Source organism: Phyllostomus discolor, chromosome 6 (genome assembly GCF_004126475.2).
Source record: "Phyllostomus discolor isolate MPI-MPIP mPhyDis1 chromosome 6, mPhyDis1.pri.v3, whole genome shotgun sequence".
In the NCBI taxonomy this organism is placed as follows: domain Eukaryota; kingdom Metazoa; phylum Chordata; class Mammalia; order Chiroptera; family Phyllostomidae; genus Phyllostomus; species Phyllostomus discolor.
In genome coordinates, this window is record NC_040908.2 from 24,958,127 (window position 1) to 24,977,786 (window position 19,660).

Consider the following 19,660-nt stretch of genomic DNA (forward strand, 5'->3'; position numbering starts at 1 on the left):
CATGACCCCCAGCAACCGCACATTGATGTTTCTCTCTCTCTATCTCCCTCCCTTCCCTCTCTAAAAATAAATAAATATAATTTTTTAAAAATCTAGTGTAATCCTGGCTAGTGTGGCTCAGTGGATTGAGTGACAGCCTGAGAACAGAAAGGTCGCCGGTTCCATTCCCAGTCAGGGCACAGGCCTGGGTTACGAGCCAGGTCCCTAGTTGGGGGCCTGCAAGAAGCAACCCATCAATGTAACTCTTGCACATAGATGTTTCTCTCCCTCTTTCTCTCCCTCCCATCCCCTCTAAATAAATAAATAAATAAATAAAATCTTGTCTATACTTTTATGTTATTAGATTGTTCATCAATTTAGTTTCTATTGTAAATACTACAGTATATTCTTTTAAACTTTACATTTATTACTGGTAATATAATACTATTGATATTTGTAAACTGACATTTATATGACAACCTTGCTAAACTCTATTTCTCATTATAATAGATTTCTGATTGTGCTTGTTTTCTAGTTACAATGAAATCAACTACAAATACAGTTTTCTTTTTCCTTATATTCTTATGTCTCTATGCCTTCTTGTTGTATTACTTTGATAAGAATATCCACAATGATAATAAACACTGGTGATGATAAAAAGGCATAGTTTTCTTGTCACTAATTTAATTGTACTGTTTTTAAAATTTCTTCATACCTATAATGTTCATTGAGATGTTAGATATACAGCTTATGAAGTTAAGGAACTTTATTTCTATTCCAGTTCACCTGAAAGTTTTAATTATAACCAGAAGTTGAACTTTATAAAAAAAAATTCTCTTCATGTATTCATATAATCATATAATAATCTCTTATTCTATGAATGGGGTAAGTTGCTATGATAATTTTTTTTTAGGTTAAACCATCAGACACTCCTCAGATAAATTCTACTCATCACATTAATTCATTCTTAGATTCAGGTAAAAATAATATTTTCTTTAGAACTGGTGCACTAGTGATCATAAGTACAATGGGTATTAATTTCTTTTTATTGCACAATCATAGATATAGAATACAAATTTTACCAGGTTTAAGAACAGCTTTTCCTCTTTTTCTAGTCATATAATAATTTAAATAAACCAGGATTATCTACTTTTTGAAAGTTTAGTAACATGCATCTGTATGAGTATCTGATCCCTTTATTTTGTTTCAGTTTTTTTCCTCCTTTCTTTATCTTTACCTGATAGAAATTCTTCATTCCCTTTTCTACAATTTTTTTGATGACTTAATTTTCTTCTACATGCTTTAGTTATTACCTTTAGTTTTTAACATGCATAAAACTCTAACAAAGTTCTAAACAATATCGACTCCAGTCTTCTTTAGCACCGAACACCCATCTCCCACGATAATACTGTGGAATGCTTGACTGCCACTCAGATGAACTTCATTTTCACTGTCAGTGCTTATTCAGACTAACCAATATGTCCAGCAATATCGTAGCTCTCCACCGGTTTTTGCTTCTGCCTCCTTCCTTCAGAACCCAATTTCTTCTCTCCTGACACTCATTCTTTTGCAGCTGTTAGACTAATGGTCTTTAAGCCGTAAGTGTTCTCTTCTCATTAATCTGACAGTGTCCACATTACACCTTCACTCTTGTATTATAGTTTAACTTGGTATAGGATTCTAAGCTAACAGTTACCTTCACTGAAAACTTTCAAAGTGTTATTCCATTTTCCTCTACAGTCTACTGTTGATGGGTTATCTGTCGGCAGGCAGCTCCTCTTCTCTCTGGCTGATTCTACAGTTCTATGTCTTAAATTGTGCTGCAGTTTTCCCCACAGGATGCCTCTATGTAAATATATTTCATATTCTTTAGAACCTGTGTGCTTCTCCAACATGGAAATGGATATATTTCTTCAACTGTGTAAGGAAATATCAGGCATTACATCTTTAATTACTGCCTCTGGTCCATCTTTTATTTCCACCATCAGGTTTATGCTGGGCCTGCTCACTGTCTCCCCCACGTTACTTAGCTGTTCTTCCATAGTTTCCATCTTTCTATCTTTTTATCTGTAGGGTCAGCACACTAAGTAACTTCCTCAGATCCATCTTCCTCTTTAATCACCTCTTTATTGTACCTAACATGCTATTTAAGCCATTTATTAAGCTTGTAATTTTAATAACTATTTTTTATTGTTTGAAGTTCTACTTGACTTTGTTCAGACTACATGGTCTTTTTCTGTAACATTGGTTCATTTGTTATGATTCCTATTCCTTCATTCAGCTCTATAAACCCTTTAAATACACTTACAGTATAAAATCTTCCAGATTGTTATACTTTCTCCACTTAATAGAGCACTTATTCTCCTAAATCCTGTATCAGCTAATTTTCTCTCATTATGCATAATTTTCTCACATAACTTATAGTTTTCATTATGAGCTCATCTTCAGTTAAGGGTAGTATTTTCTAGGGTGTCTCAAGGGCTCTGTATGAAAGTATCCATATAGAGAGGTTTAACATTTGCATTTCTGAGGACTCTCAAATTACCTAAACCAGTTTTATGAACAATTGTGATCCCAATACTGTAATAGAAAAATAAGTTCAATTCAGGGATTTGATTTCTGGTAACTGACCTTTTTTTTTTTTTACTTCATTTATAGTCCTTGGCACCCAGAAAACTTCCTGTGCTTCCTCAGTTTTCCCAGGCTTCTTTCCATTGATGGGATAGCTACCCAACGCTCCACGCCTTATGTTAGCACACCCCTCAACTCTCTGAAGAGTCAGTCATGTGCTTGTTCATCCATGGCTCTGGCCTTTGAGTGCAGTCTTTATTTTGCCCTTAGGTACTTCATGTTTTAGAGCTCAGGTTGTATCATTATTGTCACATAGTATTTATATATTACTAAGTATAATTATTAAATATGACTGCATAATTTCAGTATTATTAAATAATTGTTATTAACATTAATGGTCTGATATATTCCATTTATAGATCATAATTAAAATTAATCCATAATTATGAATAAATAATAGATTCTTTATTATTTGTAATTATAAGTAGAATGAATTGCATTTAAATAATAATTGAATATATTATTAAATATTATTATTTTGGTTTTGTATTCAGATGTGTCTGTAATTATAGCATGAAAAATGTAAATCTACATATTTATAATATGTAATATTATTTAGTCTGTTTCATAGTTCTCTTGCCCTGATCCTCAGTTCTCAAACCCAATCTCAGTTTGAAATTTCCCACTCAGTCATTCCCAGCACTTCCATGCAACTTAAAGACACACTTGGAGGAAAGCAAAGCAGTTCAGAGGTTCTTTGAGTTCCTTGAATCTGAAGTTCTATGTACTCTTCAACCCACTTTTTTTATTCCTTTAAGAAACTAATGTCATCTAAAGGGGGTGACTGCTCTTTTTTAATCCATAAATATATCTCCTTTGGCTCTCTTAGTAATACCTGCCCTGGTCTTCTGCACCATTACTGGATATTTCCATTTCCCTTTTAGTGAGGTTGCCTTCCTAATTAAAAAAAGCACCTCAAGACTTAGAACACAGGAGATGTGCTTTCAGACAGGCCAATTAAAGGCAAGCTTTGCTATTTCATTACAAACACCATCAGAAATTAAAATGAAGATCTAATCTTATATGCAAAAGAAATCCCTGCTGTTTTCAATATTCCTCTAAAGTGGGATGCCTTTGCTTAATATAAGGTAATGTTTCATGCAAAGTAGGAAAGACATTTACAGCATTTGCAACTCAACACGGTCCCCTCATTGGGGGAGGGGAGCCTTTTTTAATAAACAGCAAACGAGAAAAGGACTTTATTTTACATGTACTATATATTATATGCATACATATGTAATACCTTGTTTTGAAAGTTGTGTTGTATTTTCTCCAAAGGCAAAGGCAATGTAAACTGTACATATGTGAGGAAAAGATCAGTACGAAATACAGAGGGATCGCTTACAAATCCACGTCTTTAGAATGGTAGTGGAAGGCTTTATGCTTCAGGAAAACAGTGTGTTTTCATCAGTTATGTAATTATTTGCTCATCTTTATCCTCTAAGCTATTTTAGTGAGGTCAGTTTTAATTTTTTAAAAAAATATGCATAATGTAGGTTCATCTTCCCCAGTAAACAATCACTATGCATTGTGATTGACTTTGGGTGGCGGGCACACGATGCAATATGCAGATAATGTGTCATAGAAATGTATGCTTGAAACCTATATGATCTTATTAACCAAATCACCCCAGTAAATTTAATAAAAATAAAGAAATGAACAAAATCAAATGTCTTTTCAGTGTTCTTCAAGCACTCTTTACCTATCGTGTCTTCACCAGCAGTAGAGAAAGTGCAATTTGCACAGGGACTCTCAAGCTTCCTTATTTTGTAAGCAGCTACTAAACTGCACATGAATTGTCTTCACTCAAATACCCTTCTATCTGCTCCCCTATGTGCCCTTTAAATGTGAATATCAAGTGCTTACTCAGAATAATTTATTTGTAGTACCACCACCAAAGACTTCTAACATCATCTAACACCTTGCATCATGCTTTGTCCTAATTAAAGTATAAGCAGGGTTAAATGTAAAGGCGCAGTCAGATACATTCTGTGGATAGCGATGAGAAAAGAAGATTTTTGAATACCCCTTTATTCCTCCATTCTATCCGTTGCCTCCCCACCCCACTTCTCTATGGTCTATTAACAGTGACTGGAAGGACTAAAAATATATTGACTTTTGGTTCTTGACACATACCTTATTCATAAACTTTTCATGTTTACATAGGAAAAAACAGATTCTTTAACACAGCAGAAATTATATTGTTCTACTACATTCCTGTTGTTCAATTATTCAACCCTTGTGATTTTTCCAAAAGAGTAGCTCTTCATATATATTTTCTACTGGCAAAAAAAAAATTCTCATTGTTATCTTGGCAGGTGGAAAGCATGACAGCTGTTATAAATAACACAGATATCTTATATGCTGGATCAACACACAAGGTAAACAGAAACTGCTCGTTTGAGCGACATGCCAGAACTCAACATCTGAGAGATTCTTTCCTCCTTTTCAAAGTCGTCAGCCTGAAGTGTATCTTCACGATTCTCACAGACAATGGGCCTCTGCTCAGAGCGTTTTTGGAGCTTATCTTTCAGAATAATCTTCAAGGCCTGGTACACAGTGCTTTGAACAGCCTGTGCGATAGCAAACCGTAATCATAGAAGAATTGTGCTTGTTTTGTTTTAAGATATAGACATTATTTGCAGCCAAGTGAGAGGTGTTCGCGTTGGATAATGTATTTGGGTTTGCTCAAATACCAGGTAGTGAGACTGTGAGGTAATGGTGCCTTATAAACTGATCCTGAAACTACGGTGAACTGCAGAGTTAGCTGAGAAAACAACAGCATCATAGCAACAAAAACAAATCACTTCATAGCAACCCCTCGGCAGGGCAACACTCCTCTTATTTTATAGTTTAAATACTATTGTATTTCTTGTGTGAAATTCCCTTTTGGTTATGCCTCATATTCACACTCTTTAAAAGCAGTTAAAGAAATTTGCTGAAGATATTTCTTTGTTCATTTGTGTAGGAATTTTTTAAAGATTATTTGCCAAACTATGCTTAGGCTATTCGGGGAAGGTAAGATCTTTATGGGGGAAATGCTGGGATGTAAACATTGGAATTTTTTTCACCACAGAGTAGGTTTCCTTGGTTGCATAAAGCATACACATGTTTGTAAGCGTCCCCTTTCCTGGGGCAGAGAAGTGGAGGAAAATAACAGGAGATGCCACGGACCTGTAATTAAAAGGCGTCAATTCTAGTTTTGACTGGTCTTTTGGCTAAGTGACTTAACAAACATCAATCTATTTTTTTTTCCAACACAGACTCTTATCAGCCTCTGAGGATTTAAGAAATTAGGTTAAATGACTTTTGAAAGCCCTACGGAATCCAGTTGCAGCAGCAGACAGATCTCTGGAGCCCTGAAGGGGGAAATCCAGAAACACCACCATGAACTGACGACCAGAGTTCAGCTCCCTTCCCATCTCTGACCCGTCTGCTGCACGCTCGGGCACAGGGACAGCTGGAGCGGGCAGGTGAGAACCCAGAAACACCAAGGGTTCTGGGATGGTGATCATAATCAGCGATCAGAGTACACATCACTACAAGAGACACCAGCTAGTAACTGGAGACAGAAGGTATAGACATATGACATACTGTATAGCTTAATTTATCTACATATATGGAAAGATAAATATACACCATAATGAAAAGAGGCTATCTGTGAGGTAGAATTATTTTTTCTTCTTTTTTGTTTCTCTGTATATCCTATTTTTTTTTCCTAAAATGAACACATAAGAATGTGAATAAACTCGATCATTATGAAAATGAAACATTTAGTAGCAGCAGGACCGCTGTGCACACAAAACGGCTGGGCACAGGTCATCCCAGAAGCAACGCCCTGGCTTGTCTGGCTCAGCAAAATTTCACATCAGCTGACTGTCCATTTAAACATTGATATTATGCTCAATACGTCAGTCAGAAAAAGGCACACACCACAGGACTTCACCCACATGTGGAATCTAAAGAACAAAATAGATGAACAAACAAAACTGAGACAGGCTCACAGACCCAGAGAGCAAACTGGTGGCCGCCAGAGGGGAGGAAGGTTGAAGGGAGAAGGAAGCCCAAGCTGGCAGTTACGAAACAGTCCCGGGGATGTGAAGCACAGCACAGGGAACACGGTCAATAATACGGTGATAACTATGTGTGGTGCCAGTGGTACAGGGAATATCAAGGGGGTCACTGTGTAAAAGTACATGACTGTCTGACCACTACGCTGTACACCTGAGACCAGTACAAACTAAAATTGAAAGAAAAAAAAAGTTCACCCATTAAATCCAAGGTCATTTATTCCTGTGTAACTGGAAAACCAATGCCAATAAAATATACAGGCTGCATTGCTTTCATATCTGTCTGAGCTGATTTTTAAAAAAGATTTTCCATTGTTTTGTACTCAGAAAAATTAAGGTTTTTGTTTGTCTCTTTGTGGTAATAATGCTACCAAGCAGCATTATTCTGAAAGTTGCCAATCTTAAATTATGATATATTTAAATCTTAGAAGCTGAAATAACATTTAGTCCCTCCTTTTTCCATCATTATTATCATTGTTCAATGCCAAAATGTTCTTCGGAGAGCACCCAGAATGAAAGACAACACCCATTTCCAATAACTTACAGAAAAGTGTGGATCTTAACGAGCTTTTCAAAGGGCACCAGGGAAGAGAAATCCTTGTGAGTGAATTACTATGTAAAAATTGCAGGATGTGAGAACTTCTATTTGACAGCTTTTGACTGGAAAATTATAAGGTATCCATGTTATGTCTCAAGGTATTCATTTTCTTCAAATTAGGCATTGGTTCAAATACTCTTTTTAAATACCATTGCTTGGGGGCACACTTTTTCTGGAAGAAAAAAAGAACACTAAAGTGTAGTCTGGTATTATCACGGGCCTAATGGTCTCTGTTAGCTCCAGAATTTACTGAAAAGGATTTTAGAAAACTTTCAAATCAACACGCTGCTCAAGGAGGTGGGAGAATGGGTAAATGATGCATGCTGATTCTGGACATTATTTTAGCAGAGTTTCCAAAATAAATTATTTAGTTCATTCTTAACTTTCAAGTTATCATTTGGAAAATATACGATTCCTCTGAATGGAGCAGATTAATATATAACTCCTTCTATTAGAGCAAAATAAAAAAATCTTGATTTCTATAAATATCACATACAGATCCCTAAGTCCAACAGATCTTGCCCAAGGTCACGGCCTGAGGCAGACTTTTAGCACCATGACCTTTGCTCCCTGGTGTCACTCCTGTGAATACGTTACATTCATTGTTACATAATTACAAGGCAGATGTATTTAAGGTTACTGACCAGGTGGCCTTAGCTGGGGAGATAAGTCTGATCATCCCATAAAATTAATCTGATTACTAAACCTTTAAAAGCAGAAATCTTTCCCTGGCTGGGAGCAGAAGAAGTCAAAGAATGAGAAAAATTTGATGTGCTGTTTTCATTTGAAGATGAAAGGGGCCACATTTTAATTCAATAACAACCTCGGTCCTGCAACGGCAAGGAACTGAATTCAGCCAACAACCTGACTGAGTGTGGATGTGGAATCTTCCCCAGAACTTCCAGATCAGAGCCCAGCTAGTCACGCTCTTGATTTCAGTCTGGTGAGGTCCTGAGTAGAGGATGCTCTGAGCCATGCTTTACCTAACTTCTGACCCACACAACTGTGAATCAGCAGATGGACATAGTTCTGAAGTGTCTGGTTTACAGTAGTCTGTGGCAGCATCAAGAGAAAAGGAACAAAGTCACACAGTGAACAAGGGGTCAGATCCGCCGCTGGCTCAGACCTGGGCTGTCTGACTCTCACTCTGGCACCTTTGGACACTGCACTGCACAGTGTAGCCACCTCCCCACCAGGTGGGTCGGCACACACCACCACACCTGTCCCTGCCTGCAGGTGCCTCGCTCAGCCAGGGCCATGCCCCTCTTATGAGGTCAAGGGCACCAGTGCATCTGATGGCCCAAGGAGCCCCACAGTGTCCCACACACAGGAAAAAGCCACATGCTCGTGAGCCTCCACGTCACTGCCTTCGTCCCCCACAGCAGTCCTAGTGCCCCGGCAGTGCCTTTATAAAGAGGGCGACTTCCCTGGCAGCCCGGAGAGTATCCTGGGCTCTCCCACCGACCCCAACGTTGGCCACCGCAGTTTCTCCAGGGTTAGGCAATATCTCAGTCCACGTGACAGTAGAAAGAAGACAGGCTTTGACATGCCGCGGCCTGGGTCGAAATCTAGATTCCATCCTTTACTAGCTACACGACTTGGGCAAGTAATTCAACATCTCTAAACTGTTCCCATCTAGACACGGAAGGGAAAATGTTTCTGCCTCAAAGAGCTGTGGTGAGCATTAAATTAAGTATTCCTAAGTTTCTTAGGCAGAAGCTGGAAGGCAGTGAATGCACAATTATGTTGCTTGTTGTTACTTTCTTCTGCCACTCAGTATCAGGAATATTACGCTCCCTGTCTTTCCCTACCTTTCATTTAGTTTGCCCAGTGGAAACTCACACCCCTGATTACCTTAGAATGTGCTTTCCCTACCCTTGGGTTCAGTGACAGACAAGCTTACCTGATTTTAAGAAACACCTCACATACTTGTTAAAAGTTCAAATTCAGCCCTGGCTGGCGTAGCTCAGTGGATTGAGCGCGGGCTGGGAACCAAAGTGTCCCAGGTTCGATTCCCAGCCAGGGTACATTCCTGGGTTGCAGGCCATAACCCCCGGCAACCGCACATTGATGTCTCTCTCTCCCCCCCCCCCTTCCTTCCCTCCCTAAAAATGGATGAATAAAATCTTAAAAAAAAAAAAAAAAGTTCAAATTCACAGGCTGTGTCTTAGAGCATTTATTTCAGGAAGTCTGGACTGGGAAGTCAGGTAGGCTCCAGAAATACACATTTTTATTAAGGGCGTCTGATGATTCTTATGAGCCATTCTAGTTAGGGTCTATCTAACCTGGGTGTTTGCAGGCGCCGATGCTGGTTGTTTGGGAAGACCCACGTGCCAGGTTGTCCAGGAAAGCCAGGAACTTTGTGGTATCACTGTGGGCACTGTCACATGGATCTTGTAAGGGCAAGTACAACCACTTCCCAGCTCATGGCAGTCTGCAGCAGCAAATGCAGAGCCCCTTCTTGAGGAAGTGTGCCCTCCACCCCACTCTGTCATCCAAAGAGGCTGCCTGAGGTTACCGGTGTGCTGGGAAGGGACAAATGAGAGATTAGGCCCAGCTGCGCTAGAGCAGAAAGCAACAAACACCAACAGCGCTGGCTAACAGTGCCTGGCGGGGAGGAAGCACTCAATAGATGGTTGCTGGCCTACGTAAATCCTGACCAACTGTGTGCAGCTTAGTGAGCGACCGGCTAGGGATGCTGCTTTCCCTGGGGTCTGCCCTTGGGTTTACTGGGTGCAAGAGGATCATAAAAATCATCAAGTCACTACACATCTTGCAAGTGTACAGACCCCAAGAGTCATAGATAAAGGTGGATTTATGGGAAGCTAATTGAACTGAAAGAAAAGTATAAACCAAGCAAGGTGTTCTGATGGTCATATATTTTTGTAAAAGTTGCCAAAGAAGATATTTTTGTACTCTTTTCTTTAAGAGGGCTCACAAAATTCTATAAGCTTCAGGCTCCATAAACCTGGATCGACCACCACAGCTCCTCGAAGGGGGGCTTAGAACTGCTAATCGCACAGGGAAGTAGGATGCCTCAGACAGCCGTGCCCTCCTGGCAGCCTGGAGGTTGTGCTGAGAAGGTCAACACCCAGCCGTCCCCTGCCTCAGGCGTGGCTGATGCCGTCTCCACCCCATACCTGGCCCACAGCATGGAGCTCCCCTCCCTTGCTTGACCCCAGAGGCTGCAAGGAGCCAAGGAAGCCCTTCCACCAGCCCTTTTTATGGTCCCAGGGCTTGGGGTTTCTCCCCCAGCCCCTCCCACATGTGCCAATTCCATTCTGTCCCCAGCCCAGGGCCCTCCAATCCATCCCCAAGTCAGTGAGCATGCCACCTGACCGTAGACAGCAAGGTGGCCGTAAAAAGTGCTGATGCCTGATGCACAACCATCGCAGTACAAACACTCTGTGATTCGATTTGACTTATTTGTTTTATGGAATTTGTAGATTTCAGCTATTGGACTAAGATCTTTCAGAGAAATAGATTGCAATTTACTGCTGTTTCTCCACTTTTTTTATTACTGCCTAATTAAAACCTACAGTTAGCAAGCACTGTGGGGGAAATGTTGGTGTTATGCAGTATGCATTTTAATTGTGTGCACAGCCACCATCTCTTCTTCCAGCAGCCCAGCTTCTCTGCAGTTACGTGTGTGTACACGTCTCAGGTCCCATTGGGTGCTGAGGACAAGTGGGCTTAGGGAAGTCGGGCATAAGTGTGAGCAGGACATTTGGAGGAGGCTCAGCACGGACCACGGGTTTTTCTTCTCTGGTTGTATGCCCCGTAGCCATGAGGCTAATTACTTTATTACAGAGCTGGAGACTCGGGCCAGCCACTCTCCCCTTGTGCTGTTTCTCCTGGGAGAATACAGAACACTCAGGTGGGTAATGAAAGGAAAGAGGACTTCAGATTCTTGATAGGAGAACTGCCACCCCATCCCATAGGTTCTTTTAGTCAGCAAACATGTGCCGTCATGTGTGCCGGTCCCTGCACTTGGCCCTGGGAGTAAAGCAATAAATAATAATACACAGTCCTTGTCCCCAACAAGCTCACATGCTAGTAGGGGAAGGAAAAAAATCACATCCATAAATACATGGCACCACCATGGGATTTACTAGACATATGAGGAGCAATTTGACATAACGGAAAGAACATGGACCTTGGAATCAGAAAGACTAGGGTTCAAATCCCACTTTTGCAGTGTGTCTGGCTCTGTCACCTTTGGAAAAGCTACCTCCTGGAAGACCTGTGATTTCCTCACGGTGAGGGAACACTGTCCTGGAGAGCGCTGAGAGGCTCATGGCTGCCAGGAGGGTGCGGCTGTTGAAAGCACCCTCTTCCTCTCACTGCTCCAATCCCCCTTTGAGGAGGTGGGGGTGGGGGGGTTCCAGGGATGAAGGATAGAAATGACAGATGTCAAGTACCTGGAACAGTGGCTTGAATATCATAGGCATTTAAGAAATGGTGGTTATCCTTGTTGGCAAGTGTTAGAAAACACCATTTTTCACGTCCCTGGACTACTTCGATAACCACAAATGCCAAAATCTCCTTATAGCCTCCTTATAGCAAGCCTCCTTAAGGCATCCTGAAATTTAAAGCTGATCCTTTGAGGCTCCACTTTAAAAGCTTAGTAGCTCCACCCTCCAGGGGAAATCCTGTCTTCTTGGGATAGACTGTCCCCTGCCTTCCTCTGCAGCTCGCTGCCCAGCACTGGCCCCACCGCCCTCTCTCTGCTCCCTGCAGGGCAAATTCCGGGCCATCCCTTGCTTCCTCTGGCCTCCTCATTTGGGGCATTCTGTTGCCATGGTTGTCTTTCCGTCCACCTGTGTCGGCTTGTTCAAACCCCTTTGAGAAGCCACACTCCAGCCACTGTCACATCCCACTCAACTACTAATGGAATCCCCCCTACTTCTCTTTCCACTTTCTTATTTGTCCTGCTGCAGCCCATTCTCCCAAACTCGGCCAGGCTTGTACACACGCATGCCATTACAGCACTCTCTCCTCCTTAAACCCTTCCGGGACTGCCCTCGCCCATAACGCTGACTCTGCCTGCTCTGACCCCTCAGGACCTCCCACTCACTTGCTGTGCTGCACACACACGGGCCAGTCTGCAGTTCCCCCAACCCCAAGCCCCTCCCTCCCTCCCATGCACCCCAGCCTCCACTCAGAGAATGCTGGCACCCGGACCTACTGGCCGCTCAGCCTTCCAGGCTCAGCCCCAGGACCACTTCCTCCGGGGTTCGTTCCCCAGCTCCTCAAAAAGAACATGCCCCGTTGTTCTCTCTCGGGGTGCCTGTTCTTTTCCTTCATAATATGAATCATACTCTATAATTATTTTTGGTGTGTTAACATATGTGTATATTTTTTTACTTAATGACTTTCTTTCCCTCTAGATTATAAATTCCAGGAGGACAGAACCGTAGTCCGAGAAGGAAGCCAGGAACCCACACAAATGTCTGAAAGCAGACGTCTCTGGGAGGGTTTCCCGAGGCCCCTGCCCTTCTGCCCCGGCACACTCCAGCGGGACCCACCAGCCTCCTCCCACCTCCTCCCGAATGCTACGGTGCTTTGCAGCGTTCTGTTTATATGTCGATCTCTCCCCACAGGACTGTGAGCTTCTTGACACCATGGTCGCTCTTCTGTGTGTCCCCAGCACAGCAAAGAAGACTCCCTCCACCCCCACATCTGGCAGAAAGATTAACTTATGAAGGTAAAGTTAGGGTGGGATGGATAAAAAGGTGAAGGGGAATACAGTTGGTAATACTGTGATAAGTTTGCATGGTAACAAATGATTCTCAACTCAGGTAATCACATTGTAAGGTATATAAATGATGAGTCACTATATTGTATACCTGAAACTAATATAATATTGCATAACGACTATACTTAAATAAAAAAGATTAAAAATAAAGGTAAAGCACTCCTAAACCTGCAGATAAAAATAGAGAAGCCCAGCCTTCAGATAACATTGTGACAAATACAAACAAAGCTTTGACACACTAGACTATGCCTAAAATGTTCGCCATCGTCAGGTGGCAAGATTGAGTATTTGGTAAAGTAAGACTGGCACTGAGCTGCACCTGCTGCATCCCGCCTCACTCCTGACAGGCCACCAGCCTGGTTTCCTGTTGACACTGATGCCTCTGATACCCTGAAGAAGGCCTTTTCCAGAAGAAGAGAGGCATGGAAAACGTCAGGAGAAGAGACATAAAGGGAAGCTACTAAGGGCAAGAGGAGGCAACGAGCCTGAGCTCTGAAGTCAGAGACGGTGCGAACTCACAGCCCACGCAGCACTCCCCCTCCTCAGACCTGGCCGTGGGTGGGGCCCTTGGCCTGCTGTGTGCCAAATAATATATATTGCCTGCTGAAATTACAAGAAACAGCTAAAGAAACATGTTTTCACACTCACAGAGCTCAAGTCTCTTCAGGCATGTGAACGTTCCACACTGGAACCAACACAAACACCCGCCTGTGGGTGGAGCTGCAGAAGAGGCTGCGCGGTGGAAGCCTGCAACCGCGGAGGGAGGGTGGGGCCAGGCTCTGCAGCTGCAGGCCCAGGTGTGATGGGCAGCACTACCACTAGCTGGGTAGACGACTTGGGCATGTCAGTGTACTTACTCCCTAATGTTTCTGGGTACTTACCTCTAAGAAAGGGGCAGAGGTAGTATCTGCCACATAGGGCAGTGATGAAGATTGAGTGCATTGGGTAATACAGAGAGGGCTGGCACTGATAACTACTACACAAGGGTTTGCTGTTTCATTATGATTACTCTGCCAGATTGGTCAGGTCAAAGAAGGATTCCTAAGAAGTAAGGTTTCAGCTGAGATATCCAAAGACTAGTAGTGTTAACTGGTTGAAGTGAGGAGTGAAGAGCATGGACAAGTGTCCACAGGTAGGAAGGGCAGTGGCAAAGCCCAGGATCTAAAAGCAGGATGGTCAGGCCGCCACTGAGAAACAAGGTCAGGTCCAGCACGACACTGTGAGTGATGCTGGGAGTTTTATCTTCATCCCACGGGCGACGGGAGCCACTGGGTTTTCTGAGCAGAGAGAACAACAGTCTAACTGCAGAGTGGAGAAGAGACTAGTGAGGGCACAGAGCAAGTGCTGGTCTGTGAGCTGGAAGGTCACTGCAGAAATCCAGAAGAAATGGGGACAAGAGGGACGGTGACACCAGTAATGAGCCATGGACAGATCTGAGACATGCTTCTGAATAAAGCTGATAAATGAGATGTCAAGTGTGACTCCTAGGGACCTGGACGGATGGTGGAGGCACCCACTGAGAAGGAGGACCATGGTGTGGGCCTTTAGGGGGCTCGTGGAATGAAGCGGAAGGTAGGGATCACCGTGGGAGTGATCAGAGGGCAGGGGATCTTGGTGCTCTTCCTTTGGGGGAGTCACTTGACCTGCGCATCTCCTATTCTGTTCATAGTTCTGCAGGCAGAGGGAACAACTGCTCATCCAAAGGTCATTTATAGTTGGCTATAAAAAGCAACGATGTAAGAACAATGCATACTTCACCTGCTCCTTCTCTCCCAGACCCCCGCCACCTGAGACCCCCTCCAGCAGCCTGAGATCAGCAAAGGGATAAAAGATAAAGTTCTCAGTGGGTGGTCCACTGAAGCCAAGAGCTGCCTGTGTGTTCGAAGGGCATAAGAACAAAACCACGTTCTCATTGGTGTGCAAAGAATCCAGGTAAATTATCGTAGAAACCGTAAGTGGATTCTAACATCATTATTTCTAGCCACCCTTGACTGAGCACTTAGACAGTGCCCCGTACTGCACCTACATTGTCTATCACCCTCACACAAAACCTATAGGGACAGGAAGATCCAGAGACTAACATACATACCTGCAGTTACATAGCCACTGAGTGACAGAGCAGGGATTTGGAACTAAGTCTGCATGACTTTAAGGCCAATCTTCTTTTTTTAACCCTGGTGATTTTCTTTGGTTGAGCAACACTTCGGCATTGACCCCCATATGCAAAAGAGACGTTTGAAGGTGGTTAAAGACATTTAAAGTGAAGCACTTGGCCGCACAATAGAACAAAGCTCATTGGCCTCCGCAGAGATCAAAACCACAACCTTGTCCTTATTTGATCATTCTGCCACAGGAGTGCTTCAGGCAGACAAACACTTGCCCTCAAACAGCTACCGAGCATTCTATATCCCTTCAGCTTTTATAGGTTGCTCATTTATCAAAACAGCTCAGCCTTCCCAAACAAGCCACTGGATAGAAGAGAGATAAGTGATGCTTCTGTAAATTAGCAAATGGAATCTGCAAAGAACTTGAAAGGCAAGATGTAGGGTGCTGGAAACCTACCTTCAGAGATGTGCAGAACCAGCTCCCAGAGGTCCAGGTCCTGAGGAACGGGTTCCCTCCATTGGCCTTGCCATGTGCCCAGGCTGCCACCTGCTGGCCATAGCATGCATCTCCGCCTCCCCTACAGTCCACCTGGAGACCTGCACAGCCTGTAAGCAAATTGCTCACACTGTATCACCACCTTTTTGCATTTCAAGGTGTCATACTCAAGAGCAGTTTTGATTCTCTGATCAGCCTGATAGCGCAGAAAGCCAGGTGGAAACCCATGCATGTGCAGTCAGCAGGGGAAGCGGAACCAAGCACACAAGGGAATATTGTGTGAGGGACCCAGGACAGGGATGCGCAGCGGGGAGGAGGCTGTGTGGGCTTGTGACAGTCACTGTGGGGACCTGCCACGTTGGTGAACCCAACTGTCTAATTTCCAGCATGCTTAAGGCTTTTTTACTCTCCCCAAATTCTTCTTAAATCTAGTGAGGTACCTTCTTCCTGCCTGTTCTCTTTTCCTCTAGCGTAGCTTGTGAACCCAAGGGCAGGGGAGGTTTCCAGCTTGGGAACAACGCGCTGTTATTTGACAAGACCACAGGCAGCAGTCTTTCTTTTTAAGAGAACTCCAATCTTCCCCTTTCATTCACTCACAGCATGAAAATGAATCACTGTGCTTGAGCATTTTAAAAATTAAAGGCTCAGAAGGTACATGCTGATCAAAAGCTGGTCTTCAAATACCTATTTCCATCAGCTATTACTTTTCTTAAGATTTTTATTTTGCTTGATTTACCTCATGGGGTATTACATAGATGCAGTGGTATTGGAGGTAAAAGTCAGGGACCTATCTGGTGACCTTTCCCCCATACGTTTGAAGTTCAACAACTCAATCAGAAATAAATTAGAATCACTCCCTGAATCGATTTTCTAAAGGGAGACACTGAAAGAGTCTTCCTTGCCCAGATTTCCAGAAGAGGACCTGGAATCTCTCAGCGTCTGACCAGTTTTCGGGTTTTCTACATGGTTCAGTAAACCCCACTACCATCTGATTTCACATGTGCAATTAAAACAGACACGGCCCGTCTCCCCAGGTAATCCTGGTCATTCCCACGGTCTCAAGCACACCCGACTGTCAGTTACTCCCAGGTCTGCGTCTTCAGTTTAGGACACTCACCTGAGGGCTAGGTCCCTCTATGTAACTGCCCACCCGGGGTGAAATATTCCACAGGATCCCTGCGCTCTCTGTCTAAACTCCAGTCTTGGCCCCCGGGGCCATTTCCCAAACTTGTTCTTCCCTGGTGGAACAACTCCAGTTAATTGCAAAATTATCCATTCAGTTATGTAAACCCAAACCCCAAATGTCACCTGATGTCGCCACCCTTTATGTATGATTGGTCACAAAGTCCTATGATGTTCACTACCTAATAGAACTATTTATCCACTTCTCTCCAGCTGTACGAACACCGCCTTTTCCCTTGGACTATTGACACGGCCTTGCAAGTATCTACCTCTCCCCGAGCTTAGTGCTCTTTCCACCCTTTTCCTTCTTCCTTTTCATCCTTCGAGTTCAAGAGTACAAAACTGATCACACCCTCGACACCACAATTACAATACAGAAAAGGAAAAATTCATAAGATTAAAACCTATTGCTCTGGAAAAGATCTTATTAAGAGAATGATAAGACAAACTATAGACTGAGGGGGGAAAAGTGCTTGCAAGTCATATATCTGACAAAGGACTTGTATTGAGAATATATAAAGAACTCTCAAAACTTACCATTAGAAAAACAACAATCCAATTCAAATATGGTCCAAACACATGCACAGACATTGCACAGAAGAGGACACACAGATGACAAGCACATGGAAAGGTGTTCGATGTCATTTGCCATTAGAAAAATGCAAATTTGGACTACAATAAGATAAAACTACACCCACCAGAATGGCTAAAATAAAAAATCAGATTTAGGTGAGGATGTGGAGAAACTGAATTGCTAGTGAAAATGTAAAATAGTAGAACCACTCTGGAATATAGTTTGACATTTTCTTTTAAAACTAAAAGTGGACTTATACCATATTATCCAGTCAGTGCAGTTTTGGATACAGAAATACCCAGAGAAATAACTTATTTTCACACAGAAACTTACACATGAAGGGCACAGCAGCTTCGTTTGCAATAAGCAAAAGCTACCCAAGTACCTTTCAATAAGTGACTGGTTGAACAAACTGTAGCACAGAACAACTATTGATACAGTCAACAGCTTAGATGAACCTCAAGAATCATGTTGAGTGAAAAAAGCCAGTGTCAAAAGGATGTATTTTGCACAATTCCATTTACATGACATTTATGAAATGACATAATTATAGAGATGAAGAACAGATTAGTGGTTGCCAGGAGCTAGGAATGGGCAGAAGAGGTGAGTGAGGCTATAAAAGGTGAGATGAGAGAGTCTTGGTGTAATGATACATTTAGGAATCTTGAGTGTGATGAGACAATGCTACACATGTAATAAAATCTCATACCACTACGCACACACACAAATGAGATAAGAGTATAGATTAACTGCTGAAATTTCCTGGTTTTCATATGACACTATAGTACACCAGATGCTCCCAGTAACAGAGGCTGGGGAAAGGGTGCGTGGGACCTCCCTGTGTGTTTCCTTGCATCTCCCTGTGAATCTATAATTATTTCAAAATAACGTTTTAAATAACAGATCAGGTCAGTCCCTCTCAGAAGTTACTTGTAGCCCTCATTATTCATAGAACAAAACACATCCACCTGTACATAACACTTAAGATCCTCCATTCCGACATCATTTCCTAGCTAGCATTCTGGTTAGCTTTACTGTCTTTCATCTCCACACTAGGTGTGCTAAAATGACCACCATTTTTAGGTAATGTTTGCCTTTATTTCTGTGATTACAAAAAAAAAATGTATTCATGCATTCTGAAATTTCTCCAATTTTTGGGCTATTTGGTAAACTATTTGCATGCCTACGCCAAATTAATCTATCAAACAACTACCTGCCCTACACACTAGAGGCTTTATGCATTTCCTCTGCCAAGAAAGGAAAAATGGGGTGCTGGGATAAGAGCAACCAATAAGTGAGAAATGGTGGAAGAAGTCCCCGGTCCTAGAAGACATTCCTCCATGACTGCTTTTGCTCATGTCGCAAACACAGTGTATTAGTTTCCGAGGGCTGCAGTAACAAAATACCATAAGCTGGGTGGTTTAAGCAACAGAAATGTATTGTCTCACAATTCTGGAGGCTAACACTCTGAAATCAAAGTGTCGGCACGGTTGGTTCCTTTTGAGGGTTGTGAGAAAGAGTCTGTTTCCTGCCACTCCACTAGCTTTTGGTGGTTTGCTGGCAATGTCTGGAATTCCTTGGCTTGTAGAAGAATCACCTCAATCTTTGTCTTCATTTTTACATTAAATTCTTCCCTTGTGCATGTTTCTGTGTCCAAACTTCCCCTTTCATAAAAGCACCACTCACTATGGATTAGGGGTCTATCCTATCCCAGTATGACCTGACCTTAAATAATTATAGAAGCAATAACCCTATTTTCAAACAAGGTCACATTCTGAGTTCCAGGAGTTAGGATGTCAACATATGAATGGCGGGGGGGGGGGGGGGGGGGGGGGGGCAATTGAACCCACAACACTCATAACACTATCAAGAAAAACCCTGTTCTTCCCTCTATTGGAATGAATGGTCTCCATATCAGCGATGCCCCTGGCACCAGAGGACACACAGAACTTGGTGTGGAAACTCACTGCAGCTCTCTGGGAAGACTCTCACGTTCCTCACTAACGAAGACATGCCACAAGCATGCAAGTATGCTTGACACTCTGTTAATGAATATTTGGTGGCCTGGCAACTATGCAGGTTAGACCACTCTACAATCAAGCTGCTAGTTACATGGTAATGATATTCCAATGCATATAGCTGACTCACCTTGGGCTGATTTAGAACCATAAATTTTCTGTAAAATTTTTCAATATGAAGACAATACATACTGGAAACAAACCATAGTTGGTAAGTAATTCATTTGAAATTTATAATGGCCAAATGGC

General features: G+C 42.5%; 1 long non-coding RNA gene across 2 annotated transcripts in view; it reads right to left on the reverse strand.

Annotated features, from left to right (window-relative positions):
- Positions 1–19,660, reverse strand: part of LOC118501066 — a 162,180-nt gene that overhangs the window by 95,455 nt on the left and 47,065 nt on the right. For both annotated transcript variants that reach the window (XR_004903638.1, XR_004903637.1), the window contains exon 2: positions 15,599–15,747. This is a non-coding gene — a long non-coding RNA (uncharacterized LOC118501066). The remainder of the gene's footprint in view (positions 1–15,598; positions 15,748–19,660) is intronic.